Here is a 20,982-nt window from a genome sequence, read left to right as displayed (position 1 = left end):
CAAGGACCAGTAAGAAGACATTATGCTGGACAACAACACTGTATATATCCCAGCTGTCATAGCTCTGCTGAGGACAGTGGGAACAGTGGGAGTTGAACACATATAAAGGCATTGCTGAGTGAGAAGGACCAAGATATTAGAATTCTCACAAAAACCTTGAAAAGTCTTATTTTTTTCCAATGTATAGGTAATTCTCAACTTACAACTGTTTGTTTAGTGACCATTCAAAGTTACAATGGCAGAAGAAAGTGATTTATGACCATTTTTCAGTTATGATCTTTTCAACATTTCCATGATCATGTGATCCATATTCAGATACTTGGCAATTGGTTCATATTTATGGCCATGTGTCTTGAGACCATGTGATCTCCTTTTGCAAACTTCTGACAAGCAAAGTAAATGGGGAAGCCACTTAACAACCAGGTTACTAACTTATCAGCTGCAGTGATTCACTTAACAACTGTGGCAAGAGGTCTTAAAATGGAGCAAAACTCACTTAACAAATATCTCACTTAACAACAGAAATGTTGGGCTCAATTGTGGTCATAAGTCACGGCCTACCTGAACTACCCCCTCACCTAATGTACACACTACTTATATACTAAACAAAATCAGATGAGTATCTATTCATGTCATGCTGCGGAATTAATAATGACATTGCAGATGAGAGGTGCTTAGGGCCTAATGTAGGCTGTCAAAAATATTCAATGACTCACCACCCTGCCTGAGCCTCTGCCCAGCCTACATTTCCCCCCATCCCCACCCCCTCAGGGCCTCATTTTCTTTATGCAGGCAGGTTGGCTTACTGAGAACCTAAACCGAAATTTCCTTTCCTGACCTTTTTGAGGAAGCAAAGTCAAAGCAACGAGGGGGGGGGAAAAAGCAAAGAACGTGAAGGTCTTTTTCTGAAACTCGCGATCCAATCCAGGGATCTCTGACCGGGGTTCAGAACTCCCCCAGATCTCTTCCCACTTTTTCAAAGCGATCAGGGCTGCAAAAATGCAGGTGGCCATTACATAGCCACAAAACGGCAAAGCAATCCTTTGTTCCCACCCACCGACCATCCGGATTTTTGCTGCCCCGATCGGCGATAGACCTAATGGAAACAAATCAATAAGGAAGTACAGACTCCTTAGTAATTCTCAGCATTTCCCTTTCCTGCCCGTTTCCTTTGTTCCAGTCCCCGTCTCCCTTTCCCCATACCTAAAAAGCCGACCTCTGATCATCCCTCAGTACATTACCTCAGTCAGGAAAGAGTGGGGAGAAAAACAAACACCACCGTGAAATGCCTCCTCAGACACTGACTGCGCCGTTCGAATTTGCTCCCGCGCGCGCCTTAGCTCCCTCTATTTCCTATTGGCCGGTTTCTCTGTTCCTTAACGATCATTGGTTAACTTGCTAGCCAATGCCTAAGCTGTAGCACACTCAGAAGCGAGGTAAGGAGCTCGGCTCTGGCAGGCTCTTCGCCAGCGTATTAACGCTGAACGGAGCCTGGTACTGTAGTATAGTAATAAGAATAGTAAAGATATTTTGGATGTTATTTTCGGTTTTCTAATTCAGTTGTGTAAGTAATTCCGAAATGAGTTGTATATAACCTTGTGCGCTACTTCAGTGTGTAGTACTGAATGGCAACAAGCTGATCAAGCCAGCCAATTGGCTTACCTCATTACGCTTAGTGGCAGTGATATCATTTTATTTTTTTTGTGTGCTTGCTTGCTTGATAGCAAGTTCATTTTCAGTGTGTGTTGTTTAAAATAGTATAGAATTCATATTTGCCTCCTGTTTAACTTGGCCTCGATTCCTTTTATTCTTCTGTTCGGTATTTCTACCCTGCTTTTCTAATGCATGTGTATAGTAGACCTCGACTTACAAGTTTGTTTAGTGACTGAAGTTACAATGGCACTGAAAAAAGGGACTTATGACCATTTTTCCCACAAACCATTGCAGCATACTGTGGGCATGTGATCAAAATTTGGGTGCTTGGCAAGCAAATCAATGGGGAAGCCAGATTCACTTAACCATGTTGCTAACTTAATAGCTGCAGTGATTCGCTTAACAACTGTGACAAAAAAGGTTATAAATTGGGGCAAAATTCAACAACTTTTTTGCTTAGCAACAAATTTTGGGCTCAGTTATGGTCGCAAGTCAAGGATTACCTGTACTTTGTAGTGCTAATAAACTGTCATTAGAAAAGAGCATTGGACAAAATACAGTGGTAGGAAAAAAACAGAATAAAAGACTGCCTTTTTCTAAGGACAGTTGCAATCCTACTAGAAAGGAAGGCCAAACATATTTGGTACCTACCACCTAATCGTGCAGCGGCAGCCCTGCCCAAGCTACTCGATGTCCTCTCAGGGTTGGTGGTTGAATTCCCAAAACTCATGGTCTTGGGCGACTTTAACCTACCGTCCCTGGGAGGATCGTCCGAACTAGCTCGGGGGTTCATGGCTTCCATGGCGGCCATGGACCTGTCACAAATAATTTCTGGACCGACTCATGAGGGAGGCCACACCCCCGACTTGGTGTTCTTGTCTGGACGGTGGCGTGATGATATCAGTGGGGGCACCATGACCGTTATGCCCCTGTCATGGACCGATCATCACCTCCTCCGGCTAGATTTCCCCTTTGCCACCCCCCGCCGTGGGTGCATGGTGCCAACCAGATGGTACCACCCTAGGCGCCTAATGGACCCTGATAGGTTCCAGGCAGCGCTTGGGGACCCACATGCACTCCCTGCTCACAGCTCGGCGGATGCCATAGTGGAAGCCTGGGAAAGGGCAGCCACGGAGGCTCTGGACCGAGTTGTACCCCTGCGGCCCCTGACCCGGTGCAGATCCCAGCGAGCCCCATGGTTCACCGCGGAGCTCCGGGAGATGAAGCGTCGGAGACGGGGCCTAGAGAGCCGTTGGAGATCCAGTCGATCCGAATCCGACCGATTGCGACTAAGAATCCTCACCAGGTCTTATCTCGCAGCGATAAGGGTGGCAAAATCCAACTACTTTTCCACCCTCATTGTGTCCGCAGATAATCGCCCGGCTGCCTTGTTCAGAGTGACTCGCTCCCTACTGAACCAAAAGGTGAGGGAGGAACCCTTGCAGGGTCGAGCCGAGGAATTCGGTCAATATCTGTTGGATAAAATCGCTCGGATTCGAACCGGCCTGGACTCCAACTGGGCAGAGTTGGAGGAACAGGACATGGACAGTCTTGTCGACGTCATCTGGGAGGAATTTGATCCTGTGACTCCGAAGGAAGTGGACAGGACTATGAGGAGGTTGAGCTCCTCCACATGCTTACTGGACCCGTGCCCTTCCTGGCTGGCTTATGCAGCTCGAGAGGGGACACGAGGCTGGTTTCTGGCGGTCATCTCTGCTTCTCTGAGTGAGGGTCACTTCCCCACCGCCTTGAAGGAGGCGGTGGTGAGACCTCTCCTCAAGAAGCCCACCTTGGACCCAACCTCATTGAATAACTTTCGTCCAGTCTCCAATCTTCGCTTCCTTGCGAAGGTTGTTGAGAGCGTGGTGGCGCATCAACTTCCTCAGGTCCTGGATGAAGCGGTTTATCTAGACCCGTGCCAATCAGGCTTCAGGCCGGGCTACAGCACGGACACGGCATTGGTCGCTCTGATGAATGATCTCTGGAGAGCCCGGGACAGGGGCCATTCCTCTGTCCTAGTCTTATTAGACCTTTCGGTGGCTTTCGATACCATCGACCATGGTATCTTGCTGCGGCGCCTCAGGGGACTGGGAGTGGGAGGCACGGTTCTGCGGTGGTTCTCCTCCTTTCTCCAGGGTCGCTCGCAGTCGGTGCTGGCAGGGGGACAGAGGTCGACCCAGTGGCCTCTCGTTTGCGGAGTCCCTCAGGGGTCGGTCCTCTCGCCTCTCCTGTTCAACATCTACATGAAACCGCTGGGTGAGATCATTCGTAGCTTTGGAGTAGGGTACCATCAGTATGCTGATGACACCCAGCTTTTCATCTCAACTCCAAACAGCATCAGTGATGCCCTCGACATGATGTCCCGCTGCCTGAAAGCGGTCCGGGAATGGATGGGGAGGAACAGGCTTCAACTCAACCCGGACAAGACTGAATAGCTCTGTTCTGTACCAGCCTGCTACCGGCCTTGCAGAAAGGCAACCCCTGTACAAACGGCAGAGGCTGGAGAGCGTCTGAGGCTGGAAAACGTCTGCCAAGTTTAATTCACAAACAAACAACAGAACAAGAAACAAGATACCGGAACTTTGATCCTCAAACGGAGCGGTTGCTTTCAGCAACCAGCCCTTCCCCAAACACGCCCTTTATTAGAGTTCAGGGCGTGGCCTCCCTGTGCCTCCTTCCGAGGAGTCCCACAGCCTTTCTCTGCTTGCTTCTACTGGTCTGCCTCCTGCGTCGGGCGTCCTTGAACAGGGCCAGCTGTGGGTCCTCTTCATCTGCACTGTCGGGCTTGCGCAGCTGAGAAGAGGGGCCTGGCTGAGGGCTCTGCGAAGCCTCCAAGCCATCATCAGCAAGTTCGTCTTCAACACCCTCCTCCTCCCCCTCGTCTGAGTCATCCGAGTCATCCGACCCGGCTGCCAGACCCACAGGCTGACCCTGAATCACAACACTATCCCGCACCGCAGGGCCCTTCCCCCGGGGCTGCCGATCCGGATGCAGTCGGGATGGGAATTGTTCGTGAAAAGCAGTCACCAACGCAGGGGCATGAACGGCGGTCGCGTCTTCCCAAGTGAAGTCCTCCGGTCCGTATCCCTTCCACTCGATCAGGTACTGAAAACGACCTTTCAGCCAACGGGAATCCCTGATGCTGGCGACCTCGTACTCGGGGGTGCTGCCTCCATCACGAGGTCCTGATGGGGGAGATTCCACTTGGCGGAGTGGACAAGCCGGTTGCTCGGGGACCAACAGGGACCGATGGAAGACTGGGTGCACGCGCAGGGAACGTGGCAGAGTTAAACGATAGGCGACCGGATTGATGACAGCCTCGACTGGGAACGGTCCTAGGTAACGGTGATCCAACTTCCTCGCCGGCCGTGTGGATGGTAGGTTCCTGGTGGACAGCCAGACCCGATCCCCCACCGATAGTGGAGGCGTATCCCGTCTTGACCGATCAGCAAACCTCTTGTAATCGGCCTTGGCCTTCTCCAGCTGCCGTCGCACCAATCAATGGATCGCCTGTAACTCTGCCTTGAAGTCGTTCGCTGCCGGCTCCGGTGAGTCCACGGGAGAAAGGGGGAAAAACCGGGGGTGATAACCCACATTGGCCAAGAACGGTGTCATCTGCGTGGAGGTGTGCTGCGAGTTGTTAAAGGCAAACTCGGCTATGGCCAGATAGTCCACCCAATTGTCCTGCTGCAGGTTGACGTAGCAGCGCAGATACTGTTCCAGGATACCGATGACCTTCTCGGTACCCCCGTCAGTTTGAGGATGATGCGCATACGAGAGGCAAACCTTGATGTCCAACCCACGCATCAACTCCTGCCAGAAGCGGTCTGTAAACTGGGCCCCCCTATCGGAGACGACTCTATCGGGGAGGCCGTGCAGCCGAAACACCTGTTGGATAAACATACGACTAGTGGCGCGAGCTGACGGTAAGCCGCGACAGGGGATGAAGTGCGCCATCTTGGTCAGCATGTCCACCACCACAAACACTGTCGTGAAGCCGGAGGATGGGGTAAATCCGTCAGAAAGTCCATGGACACAGCCCCCCAGGGTCTCTTGGGTGTTGGCAAAGGCTGCAGTAATCCAGGCGGGGCCCCTGTCGCTGACTTGGCCTGCCTGCATGGGATGCAGGAGGTGACATAAGACTGGACGTCGTGACGGACTCGGGGCCACCAGAAGGTACGGGAGACCAGGTTCAGAGTCTTGAACAAGCCAAAATGCCCCGCTGCCAGGTTATCATGACACTGGCTGAGGACGAGACCCCTGAGTGGCCCTCCCAGAACATAGAGCCGGTCACGATAATACAAGAGTCCATCCGTGACCGTCCAAGGCGAATCTGGCCCCACCTCCTCCTTCCGCTGAGCCACCCACGCCTCCTGCTGCTGCGCCTCCCGGATCCGAGCCCGTATATCAACCGGCTCCCGCACCGCAGCAAAAGACTCGACGGGGATCACTGTCCTGGGCAGAAGCTTGTCTTCCACTCGGGTATATTCGGGCTTCCTGGACAGAGCATCCGCTCTCTGATTGTGCCCGTTTGGTATGTACTGAACCCGGAAGTCAAACCTTGCAAAGAAAAGAGACCACCGGATCTGGCGTTGGTTCAAATTCCGAGCGGTCTGCAGGCTTTCTAGATTCTTATGGTCCGTCCGGACCTCGATTTGATGCCGCGCCCCCTCCAGATGATGTCTCCAAGCCTCGAACGCCGCCTTGATGGCCAGCAGCTCCTTCTCCCAGATGGTATAGTTGCGCTCCGAGGGGTTCAATTTCCGAGAGTGATACGCGCAAGGGAAAAGGGTACCGCTGGGCGTCGTTGCCTGGAGTAACACGGCCCCAATGGCAATGTCGGAGGCGTCCGCCTCCACGACAAACGGCCGTTGCGGGTCAGGATGCTTCAAGATGGACTCCTTCATGAAGGCTTCCTTCAAAGCCTGGAACGCCTGTTGTTCGGGTGCGTTCCACTGGAACCGAGTCTTCTTCTGCAGGAGCCGGGTGAGGGGGGCTGTCAAGGCAGCAAAGCCAGGGATGAATGTTCGATAGTAGTTGGCAAATCCAAGAAGTCGCTGAACATCCTTCATGCGACGCGGGGGTTGCCAACTCTGCAACGACTCCACCTTACTCGGCTCCATGGCGATGCCCTCAGGAGAAATGCGGTGACCCAGGAAATCGATGGTCACCTGGTAGAACTGGCACTTCTCCAACTTGGCAAACAGCCGATGCTCTCAGAGGCGCTGCAGGACCTGACGGAGATGCTGATGATGCACTTCACGCGACGGGGAGTAGATCAGGATGTCGTCCAGGTAGATCACGACAAACTGGTCCAACAAATCCCGAAAGATGTCGTTCATAAAATGCTGAAACACAGCGGGGGCGTTGGTCAGGCCAAATGGCATCACCGTGTACTCGAAATGTCCATAGCGAGTACCAAACGCCGTCTTCCACTCATCACCCGGCCGAACTCTGACGAGGTTGTAAGCTCCACGCAGGTCCAGTTTCGTGAAGATCTTAGCCTCCCGGAGCCGGTCCAAGAGCTCGGGGATGAGGGGCAGCGGGTAACGGTTGCGCACCGTGATGGCGTTCAGTTTCCGGTAGTCGCAGCAAAGCCGTAATTCGCCCGACTTCTTATTGACGAAGAGCACGGGTGCAGACACTGGCGAGGACGAGGGCCGGATGAAACCACGAGCCAAATTCTTCTCCAGGAAGTCCCGCAATGCAGCCAACTCGGGCTCCGACATGGAGTACAAACGCCCCACTGGGAGAGGCGCATCAGGGACTAAGTCAATGGAGCAGTCATAGGGCCTGTGCGGGGGTAATTGATCCGCCTCTGACTCGCTGAACACATCAGCAAAGTCGGACAGTTCGGGAGGCAAGGAAACCCCTGGGGAACCCTCCACCTGGCCGGCACAGATATGGCGGGAGTGGTCCACGCACTGCAAGCTTGGGAAGGTGACCAAGTTCTGTGACCAATAGATCTGTGGGTCATGCGCCCGGAGCCACGCCAGTCCCAAGACCACGGGGAAGTGCAGATCCGAAGTGATGTAGAACTGGATGGCCTCCACATGGGAACTGATGGCCATACATACTGGTTGCGTGGCGGCCGTAATAGGCCCGGACAGGAGCACTCGACCATCGATAGTCTCCACTAACATGGGCGGATCCACCGGACACTGGGGAACAGCCCATTTGGCCACAAAGGCTGAATCCATAATGTTTGTGGTAGCCCCAGAGTCAATTAAGGCATGGACTGGAATCCCCTCTGGCTTGCCAGGAAGGATCAGACGTGCCTCCAAAATCAAATGCCGTGGAGGTTCACAGGCACCATCGGAACGGCGTCGCTCGGTGTTGTTGTTGTGGGACGCCCGATCTATCACACTGTCTAGATCGGGCTCGGGGCGTTTCCCGACAGCAAAGTAGGGGACTTTCTCGGGGCAGGCTTGGTCACTGATGCCCGCTGACGCTTCTTTGGGCAAAAAGCAGCCAAATGTCCAGGGTCCCCACAGTAAAAACACAACCCCCCCGATCGTCGTCTGTTCATTTCCGTCACCGATAGACGAGACCTGGCGGCACCCAGCTCCATTGGCTCCTCTCTTTGGACTGGGGGCTCACGCACAACAGGGGCGGCAGGGGTCTGTGGGGTGGCACGGCGACTCTTTCGCTGCTGCAACCGGGCATCGATCCGCAGGCAAAGATGGACAATCCATCCTGAAAGGCATCCACGAGCACAGCCTCATTCCAGGCGGAATCCTGGCTAAGCAGCCGGAAGTCGCTGATATAGGCCTGTAGGGGGCGTTGACCCTGCCTCAGAGCTTTCAGGCGTCGGGTGGCAGTCTGCGTCTTAATTGGGTCCTCGTACATTAGACGCATATGGTCACAAAACCCCACAAAGTTGTCCAACAATGGGCTAGGTTGAGCCAGCAGAGGCGTGCCCCAACGAGCTGCATCCCCCGAAAGAAGGCTTAACACAAACCCCACCTTATCCCGGTCAGTGGGGAAATCAGCCGCTCTCATGCTGATAAAGAGCTGGCATTGTCCCAGGAAGGCAGGAAACAGTTCAGGAATACCTGTAAATTTGTCCGGCATTGCTACCTGGCATTTTCTCCTGGGTGGGGGTGCAGCATGAACCTGTGCTTGCAGTTGAGCCACCTGAGCTGCCAGCAAAGTGAGTTGCTGAGTGAGCTGAGCATTCTCGGCACGAAGCTGCTCCATATTAGTTGTAAGGGGTGGGAGGCTGAAAGCAAACTGTTCTGTACCAGCCTGCTACCGGCCTTGCAGAAAGGCAACCCCTGTACAAACGGCAGAGGCTGGAGAGCGTCTGAGGCTGGAAAACGTCTGCCAAGTTTAATTCACAAACAACAGAACAAGAAACAAGATACCGGAACTTTGATCCTCAAACGGAGCGGTTGCTTTCAGCAACCAGCCCTTCCCCAAACACTCCCTTTATTAGAGTTCAGGGCGTGGCCTCCCTGTGCCTCCTTCCGAGGAGTCCCACAGCCTTTCTCTGCTTGCTTCTACTGGTCTGCCTCCTGCGTCGGGCGTCCTTGAACAGGGCCAGCTGTGGGTCCTCTTCATCTGCACTGTTGGGCTCGCGCAGCTGAGAAGAGGGGCCTGGCTGAGGGCTCTGTGAAGCCTCCAAGCCATCATCAGCAAGTTCGTCTTCAACACCCTCCTCCTCCCCCTCGTCTGAGTCATCCGAGTCATCCGACCCGGCTGCCGGACCCACAGGCTGACCCTGAATCACAACAAGCTGTACGTACCGGCAAGCCAGGATACTCAGATCATTCCACCCCTTAACATCGGGGATGAGTTATTACCCCCTGTTGATAGGGCCCGTAACCTGGGTGTCCTCCTAGACTCGCAGCTATCCCTGGAAGATCACATAGGAGCTGTGACCAAGGGGGCCTTCTCCCGGGTTCGACTGGTGCGCCAACTACGACCTTATCTGGACCTGGATGCCTTACGTACAGTCACCCATGCACTTGTGACCTCTCGCCTAGACTACTGTAACGCTCTCTACATGGGGCTGCCCTTGAGATCCACTCGGAAGCTTCAACTGGTGCAAAGTGCAGCTGCACGGACACTTTTGGGGGCCTCCCGATACTTCCATATCACACCTCTCCTCCGTGAGCTGCACTGGCTTCCGGTTGCCTTCCGAGTGAAATTCAAGGTGCTAACAATGACATACAAAGCCCTACATGGCATGGGTCCGGACTACCTACGGGAGCACCTTCTGCCAACGTCAACACCCCTCCGTCCTGTGCGCTCCCACAGAGAGGGCCTCCTCAGGGTGCCACTGCTCAAGGAATGTCGGCTGGTGGCCCCCAGGGGGAGGGCATTCTCAGTGGGTGCGCCAGCCCTCTGGAACTGCTTGCCAACCGAAATCCGGGTGGCCCCCGACCTCCGCACCTTCCGGCGCGATTTAAAAACTTACCTGTTCCAGCAGTCCAGCCTGGCCTGATAGCTCTTGGGGTCTCAGTTGTTTTTACTATTGTTTTTCACTATTGTTCAATCTGTATACCTACCTTACTCTGTACACCGCCCCGAGTCCCTCGGGAGAAGGGCGGTTTATAAAAACAAATAAATAAATAAATAAAATAAATAAATTTGTTAGCTAATGGAAAGAAATTGGTTGAAGACATTCGGGTTCAATAAGTGGCTGTAAATGTTCTGTTTGCCCCAGTTGGTTTGTGATTTATTTAAAAAATGGGGTTTACAAAGGACACTGGCTGGGTTGGCTCAAAAACTTAATAAACCTCTTTTTTAGGCAATGGGGTCAGGTACATAAGGGGACAGGCCACTTCTACACGAGTTCATTTAATACAGAAAGGAATCAAATTACATTTACCCCTCACCCCAGGAAAAATATTGAGCAGAGCCTGAAGAAAGTCAACAGAAGCACTGGAACTTCTCTAGGGAAAAATTATTCCTTATGTTTTAACTGATGAAATAATGTGGATTGTACAGACCCGTATGTATTCTTTTTTATTGACTAATGTATGCTGCCCAAAGTCATTCTTCATGAGATGGGCACCTTCTGTATCTAGATAGTCCTCAATGTATAGCCACAATTAAGCCCACAATTTCTGTTAAAGGTTGTAATGATCATAAAGTAGGTGACCAGATCCAATTTTATAATCTTTTTTGCAGTGGTCATTAAGTGAACTTATTGGTTTTTGCCCAAAAATTGGAAGTAAAAGCTGGTTTGTAGCAAAACCATTGTAAATTGCGATTCTGACTGCAGGGCCCTAAAAATGGCTGTAAATGCAGGCGTTTGCAGAGCACCCAAAATACAGTCGGAAGAGGGGAAAATAAAAAAATTGAATCCAGGACAAAGTCCCATGATCAGTTGTAAGTTGAGAATCAACTGTATAAATTTGATAAATAAAATATAGATCATTAAACAACACAGCCATAAGCTGCAAGGGTAAAGATACAAATAATTGGGTGCAAAACATAGTGAATCAAAGCAGGTAATACTAATGCCTCAGAGCCAGAATGGGGGGAATCATAGAGTTTAATGCTAGTAGAGGACATAAGAGAAAGGTGATGGCATAGAGAGAGAAATACTGGGATACAATTACTTCTAAGGATGCTTACAGACAGCTGCCATTTTTTTCCTGATTCCAATATAAAATCTACTCAAAACTGAGCTGTACTCTTTTGTCTTTTTGTGGATCTATTATTTATCTCCCTTTCTTTTTTTCTGCATATACAGTATACCAGGAAAACTAAGCATGAGTAATTAGACAGTTTCCTCCAATAATGTGATTTACCGGTCCATCCAGTATTCAATTTGATCCAAAGCTGCAACATTGATCATACTGCCATCTGCCTCACCAATGTTTTCGTCCCACATGCTTCCACTCGGTGCTCCCTAGAGCCCAATTTCCTCTCTGCCTGGCTGTGTGGTAAGCTCATGATCCCCAAACCAACATTTACAATCCATAAATCTAGCAGATGGTTTTTCTGGAATAGTGCTATGATGGACAATTAGTTAGATGTATTTTTACATTTCCCTGCAATTTCTCAGAGAAACCCATGTGAATTGAGCAAAGGTGGTATTTCAAAATACAGAAATATATAATAGCCCAGCCAGTTTATTTGCAGCCTGGAAAAAAACAACACAGACCTGCTGTGTTTTATCTGTGGAGATGAGTGACAAGAAGATCCTTGTTCGAGAGGGACCGCAGAGACTGGCAGCAAGCCACATCTTTATTGAGACCTCAATACATTTGATCTCTGGGGTGTTTGCAGGGGCTTCTTTGTAATTGCATTGCGGGAGAATGTCTAGAATGTTTTTTTGGTGCTCCAGAATAAGCTGATTTTGCACGGTAGCTATCGACCTTCTTGTGGGAGTGAAATGTTTCAGGTTCTGAGACTTTCATTGATACTTTTCTACGACCATAGGGGTGTCCTTGTTTCACGTGAGTAGGAGTCATTGCATCTTTAGGAAGAGAGTCTTGCTTATGGTGCAAAATACCTTTGGCTTGAAAACCAGAAGTAGCTGAAGGAACCACCAGATTTTGAGATGAAGATGCTCTCTGGAGGGATGCCCTAGAGCTCTGCTTTGTGGAGGAGTGTTCTTTTTTCCTCTGTACCTTCGCCCAAACTTTCCTGATGCACAACAAGAGCTTTTTCAGAATGCTGGGAGGCTTCTCTGGGGATTTGGAGTGGATTGCCTCTGGGGCTGGCTTTCGAATTTGTGGCTTGGGCTCCATTTTAGGTGAACGTGGAGAGGATCTAGGTGTTGTTGTTCTGGATGGCCTGGAACCAGCCCTGTGCTGTCTGGCTCTCAGATCAATTGCCTCTGTAGATCGCAGCCTGGCTTGGTGAGATGGCCTCTCTGGGGCCCAGGATGGAGGTGCTGCTTCATGGACGTTCCTGCTTCTGCTCCTGCTCCTGCTTGGACTCCTCTCTCGCTTGGAGGGATGCTCTTTGCTGTGTTGCAACTTTGATGCATCCTTTCCTTGCACCAGACCCCATTTGCTGGCCTCATGCCTCTTGATCTTAAGGAGGAAGCCCAAATTCATGTAAACCTCTCCATCTTGTACACTTAGCCGTGGATAGACAAGGAGGCAAGGCCCGTGCTGGGGATGGGGGTGCGGACAATAAGGAGCGCAGCGGCCACATAACAAGCAAACAGGATATTCTACACTTGGTTGGCTACGCCCATTCTTCAGACCTTTAGCCAGGCACATATGTAGATCCTGTGTAGCTTGGTCTATATCCAATGATTCCACAATGGCATGGGCCAGACACTGAGACCTGGGAGGGCTCTTTGCAAGTTTGAGACTTTCCTGATGTAGTTCTACTTGTGCTTTGTGAACACAAGGCAATTCCAGTTGGTTCTGGCACATGAAAGTAGGGTCTAAGAATGATGTCCGAGCAGGGCTAGGGAGGTCTCCACTCTCTTTGGGGACTTCTGTCATGTCCTTAGCCCAGCTCAATCGGTGTATCTTTTGGTCAAGCATCAGGCTGATCTGAGTCTCTGCTGGCTTGTCCTTGGGACTGCCTGTTCTTCCTGCACTTTCCTTGGAGATACTTGGTCTTTTGCCATGAACTTCTTTCTCCTTTTTCTTGGGAGTTCTGGGTCTTCCAGGCTGCTTTGTCAAAAGGCTCTTGTTTTGTGCTAGCAGGTTAAGTACGTCTTTTAACTCCTCCTTGGGGGTCATACTACTCAGATTTCCATCTGTTGGTGCCTTGAGACTGCTGTGGCTAGTAGTATGACAGATGATGAATGGGGGAGACAGCAAATCTTTGGGAGAAGATACAGGAGTCTGGGTGTGTGGTCCGGGACTTCTTACCCTGACAGGTGGAGATTTGGGTGAAGTTTGACGACCTTTGGGGCTAGTTGAAGGAGGTGTGCGGCTACGTGACCTTTGACCAATGGAGCGCTGCTGACCTACCCACTGCACCACCTCATTTTGAGGGGTGATGCCAATCTGCACACTGGTTGGTGCCTTGAGATTGCTGTGGCTAGTAGTTTGACAGATAATGAATGGGGGAGGCAGCAAATCTTTTGGAGAAGGTACAGGGGTCTGGGTCCGGGGTCTGGGGCTTTTTACTCTGACAGGTGAAGGCTTACGTGGAGTGTGATGACCTTTGGGGCTAGTTGAAGGAGGTGTGTGACCATGTGACTTTTGACTAATGGAGAGCTGCTGACTTACCCATTGTACCACCTCATTTTGTGGGGCGATGCCAACCTGCACATTGGTGTCTCTGCTGGGCACCTGAGAGAATGGTGATGCTTCATTGTGCCAATATAATGGTGGTGTTTCCTTCTGCCAATGTAATGGTGATTCTTCCTTTTGCCAATGTGATGGTGGGGCTTCCTTCTGCCAGGGTAATGGTGGTGCTTCCTTCTGCCAATATAATGGTGGTGCTTCCTTCTGCCAATGTAATGATGGAGCTTCCTTCTGCCAGGATAATGGTGGAGCTTCCTTTTGCCAATGTAATGGTGGCACGTCTTTCTCCCAATATAATGGTGATGCTTCTTTCTCCCAATGTAATGGTGGTGCTTCATTCTGCCAATGTTTCTTGTGGATGTGCCAGTCAAGCAGCTCCTGCTCTTTGTAGTCCAGAAAATAAATCCTGCCTCCAAGTCTCTGAATGTGGATAGGGCTGCTTCTGACTGTTGAAGGAACCCTTGGCGTCAGTTTGGTCAGAGATTCAGATGTTGGAGTACTTCTTCTCCTTTGCTTTGGCTTCTGGTGCATTTGGAAGTTCATTGGGGGATATGAAGAAGATTTTTGGTGTGATTTCTGGAAACCAGTCTTGTAGGGTCTGCTGACATGCCCTTGCCACTCTGTAATTTCTTGTGAAGCAATGGGGACTGGGGGGGAGGGAGGTGTTCTAGACCGGCTATAGCAGACATCTCTGGTTGATGAATGGGCCCAGCTGTACAGAGAGGTGATGGAATCCAAAGTGCTGTTGGATGCAGAACGTGAGATTCTAAACATGTGATGGGAGACAGGAAAACAAAAACAAACAAAAAAATGGTCAGAACAGCCATTTCCCTTGGAGCTTAATTATATAGCATCCCATCCCTTGCTATTTATTTATTTATTTATTGTATGTTTGCATCCTGACTTGTTTTTACAAGTAACTCAAGATGATGAACATATCCAGCTGTGAATTAACCAGCTCAGCTTCCAATAGCCTTAGCATTGGGGGATGGAAAGGTGTGAAGCTGACAGGTATCATTCCCACATTGAAAAGACCTGTATTTATTCCAGATAAAATGTACTCTATCCCCTACTTTTGGCAGGGCATGTTGAAGAGGAGTCATTGGGAGGTCAGAGGGAAGTCTCATACTCCAAATGCTATTTTCTTCCTGTGTCAGGATCAGCCCCTGCCTTATGTAGCCTTGAGTTGTATATGAAAAGGGGTGGAGCTTTAATAACATGGTTGTAGCCACCATCTTGACATTTTAAACTCTCCCCGAAGAACCCCTGCCTAAAATCTATGTGATACAGTATTGCGTTAAAAACTGGCGAATAGGGAGAGATGGGTAAAGCTACCTAGAGGAGCATCTTTTCAGTTGTTGTACTTCAGTTTTTGGACTTCCCCAATTAAAATTATTTGCTTCATTCCTGGTCCTTGAATATACTGTAGATAGATACTAAAATCAGTTACAAATTTGTTCCCATACCTAATATGGGAAGAAAGTGACTTCCATATCACTCATGACATAATCTACAGTATGTCATCCTTGCCATGCAACATCACCCATTAGACTTGCCCATGCCTGATCTAGTAAACCCCAGGTCACAAATAATGAACCAGAACCTTTTCTGCCCATATTTGGCTAAACTGGCTTAAGTGCATCTCTCATAGGAAATTGGTAAATATCAGCAACTCGATCAAAACTATAAGAAATTCCTCAGGACATGGAAATTTACACATACAAAGAGGATGAATTGGCCCAAAGTGATAGGTAACCTTTCAGGATGTGAGATTACACCTATTAATAAACAAAATATCTCTGATTTCTACCTCCAAGCCTCAATGTTTTAACCTGTGGGCCAGTGTTTCCCAATCTCAGCAACTTTAAGGTTAGTGGACTTCAATTCCTACAATTCACCTAGCCAGCATACTAGTTGATCTTAAAGTTGAGAAATACTGTTGTAGACATAGGTTACAATGGTCACAAAAATGAGATTTCTCTAGCTATAGTCTCTTTTTCCTTGTTCCATTTCCCCAAGCTTTGAAGGAGATATATATACGTAAAATTGTGAGGAAGGATAATAATACCACACCATCAACGGTGGCTCAGTACCATCAAAGAAGTGAGGCAGTCACTGACATGAATGAATACAGCATTGTTCATTGGTAAATTAGGATTGGCTTCCATTTGATATACTGTGGAAGTCTGTTGTACAACTTGTTGGTATAAGCGATAGCTCTAATTTGAGCTTTTCATATTGTTAGTATTTGCCTTGTAAACCATATTTTATGAAAGTTTGTAGATGTGCAGGACATTTTTATTGGGCATGTTTTGACTGATTTTTATTTTTGATTAACTCTTTGAAGGAAGAGCTATCTTAACATATTTTATCAAGGTTTACAATAAATTAACATATCTGAAAGCCTTTTTTATGGTTGGCTGGAAGAATGTGTGTTTGCTTTTTTATCATAGTATCAAATGTTAATAAGACTCAAAAGCAGAAGAGGAAAAGGAATGTGAATATGCCTGTTAAGAAGACTACAGCATTATCTGCTGAAAAGAGCCTCAAAGCAAGGTGATTTTTGATTGATGTTATGCAATCCAGAACTTTGAATTTCTTGAATAAAAGAGATATGCATCTAGCTGTTCTGACTTTTTCCATCACCATCTACTTATTCACTTAGAAAGCTTTAGCTTACTTTGATACTTACAAAGCACTCCATTGCTTACTAGAAAGTGTCCCCCATTGTTCCTGGACTAAGAAGTCTAGAGGTCTGCTCAGCCTGCTCCCTCCCTTGCATAGACCCTCGCTTTCAAAAATGTTCTATCAGAGTCTTACGGTTTACTGATATGTTGCATTTGCCAGGTGAGGTACTCAATTTTCTTGTCCAAAACACACAGAGTACGATAGAGGTTCAAATTGTTGCAGGACCTGACAAAAATGGGAGACAGCCATATGCACATTAGGGAGTAATGTATCACATACTTATAACCAATGTCTTCTTGTTGGCTTTTGCAGTGGGTTTTTTGGGGGGGTGGGGCAGGGGCAGAGCTAAGATGGCAATGGGGCATCCTTATGATATGTTATTTTTTATTTTTTTTATAAACAGCCTTTACCTTTTCTAGAAAGTTCATTTGGCTCCCCTTCATTACAATTATTTTACAGCTATATTTTCCTTTCTTTCCTGTTATTCTGCAATTGTTATCCCCTTCCCAGAGTTGATAAAATATGGAAGGCTGCATATTTGAAAAAATAAAAAAATGTACTGCAATCTTTCTTCAGTGTGAAAAAAAATCCCTCAAGTAAAATTCCTCTTCATACCTTGGTCTCTCCCTTCCCTCCGTGTTCTTCTGAAGTCTCACTGTTTAAGATCACTTATATTGCACCACAATTTTGGTTCAATGTTTGGCCAAGCCATAAGTAAAACATTTGCATTAGGTGTGCCTGGCAAGTACCTATGGCGGTTAAATAAGCAAAGGAGGCCACATTATCTGGCAATACCATTTGTTCATATCCAAAGGAAAAACTATTAACTAATCTTTTTGTCTTTTATGACCTTTTACCTTATGCTTTTCTTAACTGTAGGTAGATCTTCCTTAGTCACTGTCTCATGCAGTGACCGTTCAAAGTTATGATGGCACAGAAAAAATAACTTTGCAATTAAGGTTCATGTTTATGACCCTTCCTGTCTCAGTCATGTGTTTAACATTATAGTCAGTTAGTATGCATTGTCCTGTGTCTGACCTTTTCTGCCCCCCCCCATCCCAGAGTGGAGAGATTGGAGAGGAAGGGATTACAAGAGAGTAAGCAGGTACTCAATGGGGAGTACATATTAAAGGCTAGTATCAGCTGTTTGCCTAGAGTCTTTGTGGCTGGGAGCTGCAAGCATGCTAGGTAAACAGACAGTACTAACTTATTCCTTTTGCTGTACTGAATATTCCCCATTGTGGGCTTTCTTACCCTCTTGTACATAACCCCACCCTATCCAATCTCTCCACTCTGATGAAAGGGAAAAAAAGAAAAAAAATGAGTCAGGCACACTAAATAGGTAATCTCTGTAGACACTTTCTCATGTGCTAGACCTGTTTTCTTCTCTCTCCATCCCACCTTGTAGAGAGATTGGAAATGAAGGGATTATAAGAGAGTAAGTAGATACATAGTGGGAAATACAGATAGAAAGGGCTGAAGTCATAAGTATATTGAGTAAAGAGTTGGCACTAGTGCATACTTTTTAATGTATATTCCCCACGATCTACCTATCAGTATTTATTGTCGTGTAATCCCTTCCTCTCCAATGAATGAAAATTCAAAAAGCAATTCCCTTCTTGCTAATTACCCCAGTGCTTCCCCCTCCCTTTCCCTCAGGTCTGCCAACCGAGGTTAAAGAATCTCCCTTCCTGTTCTTTTTTCTTACAGCCCCAGAAAAATAGAGAAAAGCTCATATGTTTTTGCTCCCTGTTTGACACTTTATTAACAATTACCCAAATCCTGAAGTGAGAATTTAGTTTTGATTTCTTTCAATTTGCTAAATTCCCCATGAAAGTATAAAAATGCCCCTGCATCTGTCATATAAGAACGGGGATTCCTACTTAACTTGGATAATTCTTATTGTATTTCTTTCAAAAAATGAAGATGATCATAAACACTATGAAGATAAGAGCAGCGTCTGAGCTTTACCAGAATTATGTCTGCTCTTTCTAGGCAGACATAATCTTATTCTTTGGAACATACAAATAGCTTATTAAGAAAGATATAGAGTAAGTGGGGTTACCTACTTCTGTTCTGTGGCTGAGCTTATACCCTTTGTCCTCTCTGGATCTGTGCTTGTGACACTTATTCTTTCCAAAGATGCTACAGTGGGAGAGATAAAGAAGAAAGGTTGACTGCTCCAAGACTCAACCTCCCAATTACTACAGCAATGTTTCTCACCCTTAATACATGGTAAATGTGTAGACGTCAACCCTCAGAATTCACAGCAAAGGGCGTGTTGGCTGGGATTGTCAAGGCACCCCAGTGCTATAGGGCTAAAAAGAAAGTGAAATTAAGTGCATCACTTACCTATCCATGGTACTCTGTACTTGCTCTGCTTTTTCTTGCGGGCATCAGCCTATAGAAGAAAAAGAAGAAAAGAAACACACATAAGAATTGTTCTATAAAAATCTATGAAAAATTGTTTTTTTCTGTCGCAAAGAGTAGAATTACATATAACAACAGCAAGTTTGAAGAGAGGGTACAGTTTGATTGAACTTCAACAGAATCTTACGATTTTTCCATTTTGAGAACTTTAATAAGTGAAACAATTATTTAAAGGAATCGTTTTTTTCGTCACTGATGTTCTTAAAGCAGATATTGGAGAACCATCTGTTGGGGATGTTCTAACACTGGACGGGGTTAGATTAGATGGTCTATAGGATCCATTCTATCTGTATGGTTATATGAAAGAAAGAAATATGCCACCTGAGATTACTTTTGTATCACCAGTGTTTTCCCTCCCAAGTCCCTCACAAACAATTTAAACTTGACCTATAATTATTTTCATTTCTGCAAACCTCAAAATTATTAATACTATGAGCCAATCCATTTTTATTCTCCTTCTCTCCAGCTAAATAACATAAAACAAAAAGACTTGTGTATGATCTCATCTTGCTTCTTAGCCAAGGTTTCCCAGATTTCTTTTGTTATAAGTTGGCATCTTTTGCAACATCTGAGCTTCTGGACACCATTCTTGAGAGACATGTGACTCATTTTGACAGACAAAAATTATATATAGTAGTCTTTATTTTATTTATTTATTTATTAAATTTGTATCCTGCCCTTCTCCCAAAGAACTCAGGGCAGTGAACAGGGCAATACATATCAAAAACAAGATACAAACAGTCCTATTTGTCCATAATCCTTTATTATGGAAGACTATTATAGTGACTGCAGGGAAAATCAGTTTCCTACACTACTTTTAAAAATGAGGAAAACCCCATAAAAATGGCCTTCTCAGATTTGCTTAGTGCTCATATGTAAGAAAGAAAGAAATTATATTGTTTTGTTTAATCAGCTATTATTCTGTCATTCTCTGACCATAAGTCCAGATGAAACAAAAGCAGAATTTAAATCAAACCAATAATGATGTGGGCAATAGCAAAGAGTGGATGGCACAAAAGAGCTTATCCAAATAAAGATGAAGGTGTGCTTTCCTCCACAAAGGAATATGAAATACATTTTTTTCTGTGATTTCTTTTCTCAGAGCAGAGAAATATTTTTCTCAAGGAAAATGTGAGAATAGAACACTTTACAAATACCACTTCTTGCTTTTTTTATTGTAGTCAAATTATTGATTTTTTTAAAAAGAAAGCTAAACAAGCTGCCACAAAAATATAACCAACTCTCTCTCTTTCCCATTGCTTCCCAAATAATTCCACAACTTTACACAACACAACATATTTTAATAGTTGGTTAAGATGTTCCAGATCCAGCCATCAAACATAGTGAAAATATACTCTACTATGTTCATAAAACAGTTACATGGTCTCATGAAATAAGCCTTTGCTTTCTGTCAGATAGATAATGATCTGGGAAGTTATAGCTGAAGTTTAAGAGCCACCTTCTTCCTTAAAAGCTTGCTTACAGCCTAAAAAGATATATGGATCTTTGTGAATTGAAGTAAACAAAGTATACGTCAATAGCTTGTTGTATCTAGTATTTAGTAACAGCCTCTACCCTTCATGACCAGAGCCAAGACCAGCAATTTAAGCAACTTTCAATGAAGAATTTGATCTTACCTGTATTTTTTTCACCTTTTTGAAGGCCCAGATAGTAGCAGGCACAAATAAAATGGCGGCTAGCAGAAACAGCAGCAGGTGGCAGCAGTCTGAGATGACATTCTGCAGGACTGTCAGCATGGTGCTGGGGCCCAGCTGGTATATCAGCAGCTGCTCTGTCAGCTACAGGTTCTTAGGGCTTCCCATCTGAGGTCATGCTTGCATCACAAATGTCTTTTACAGTCCATTTTGCTTGGCTGAAGCCTTTTCTCTGATCAGCAGACAACATCAAAATTAACCACATTCAGTCCACAAAACAGTGAAGATGTTAGGTATACACAGTGCTTTTTTTTGTAAAAGAAAAAGGTGCCGGAACTCAAACATGTCATACAACCCGCCTTGCCTACCGTACAAGGTTC

The sequence above is a fragment of the Vipera ursinii genome (assembly GCF_947247035.1).
Source record: "Vipera ursinii genome assembly, chromosome: 1".
Lineage (NCBI taxonomy): Eukaryota > Metazoa > Chordata > Lepidosauria > Squamata > Viperidae > Vipera > Vipera ursinii.
The sequence above is the reverse complement of the archived record's forward strand: the minus strand, read 5'-3'. Positions refer to the sequence as shown.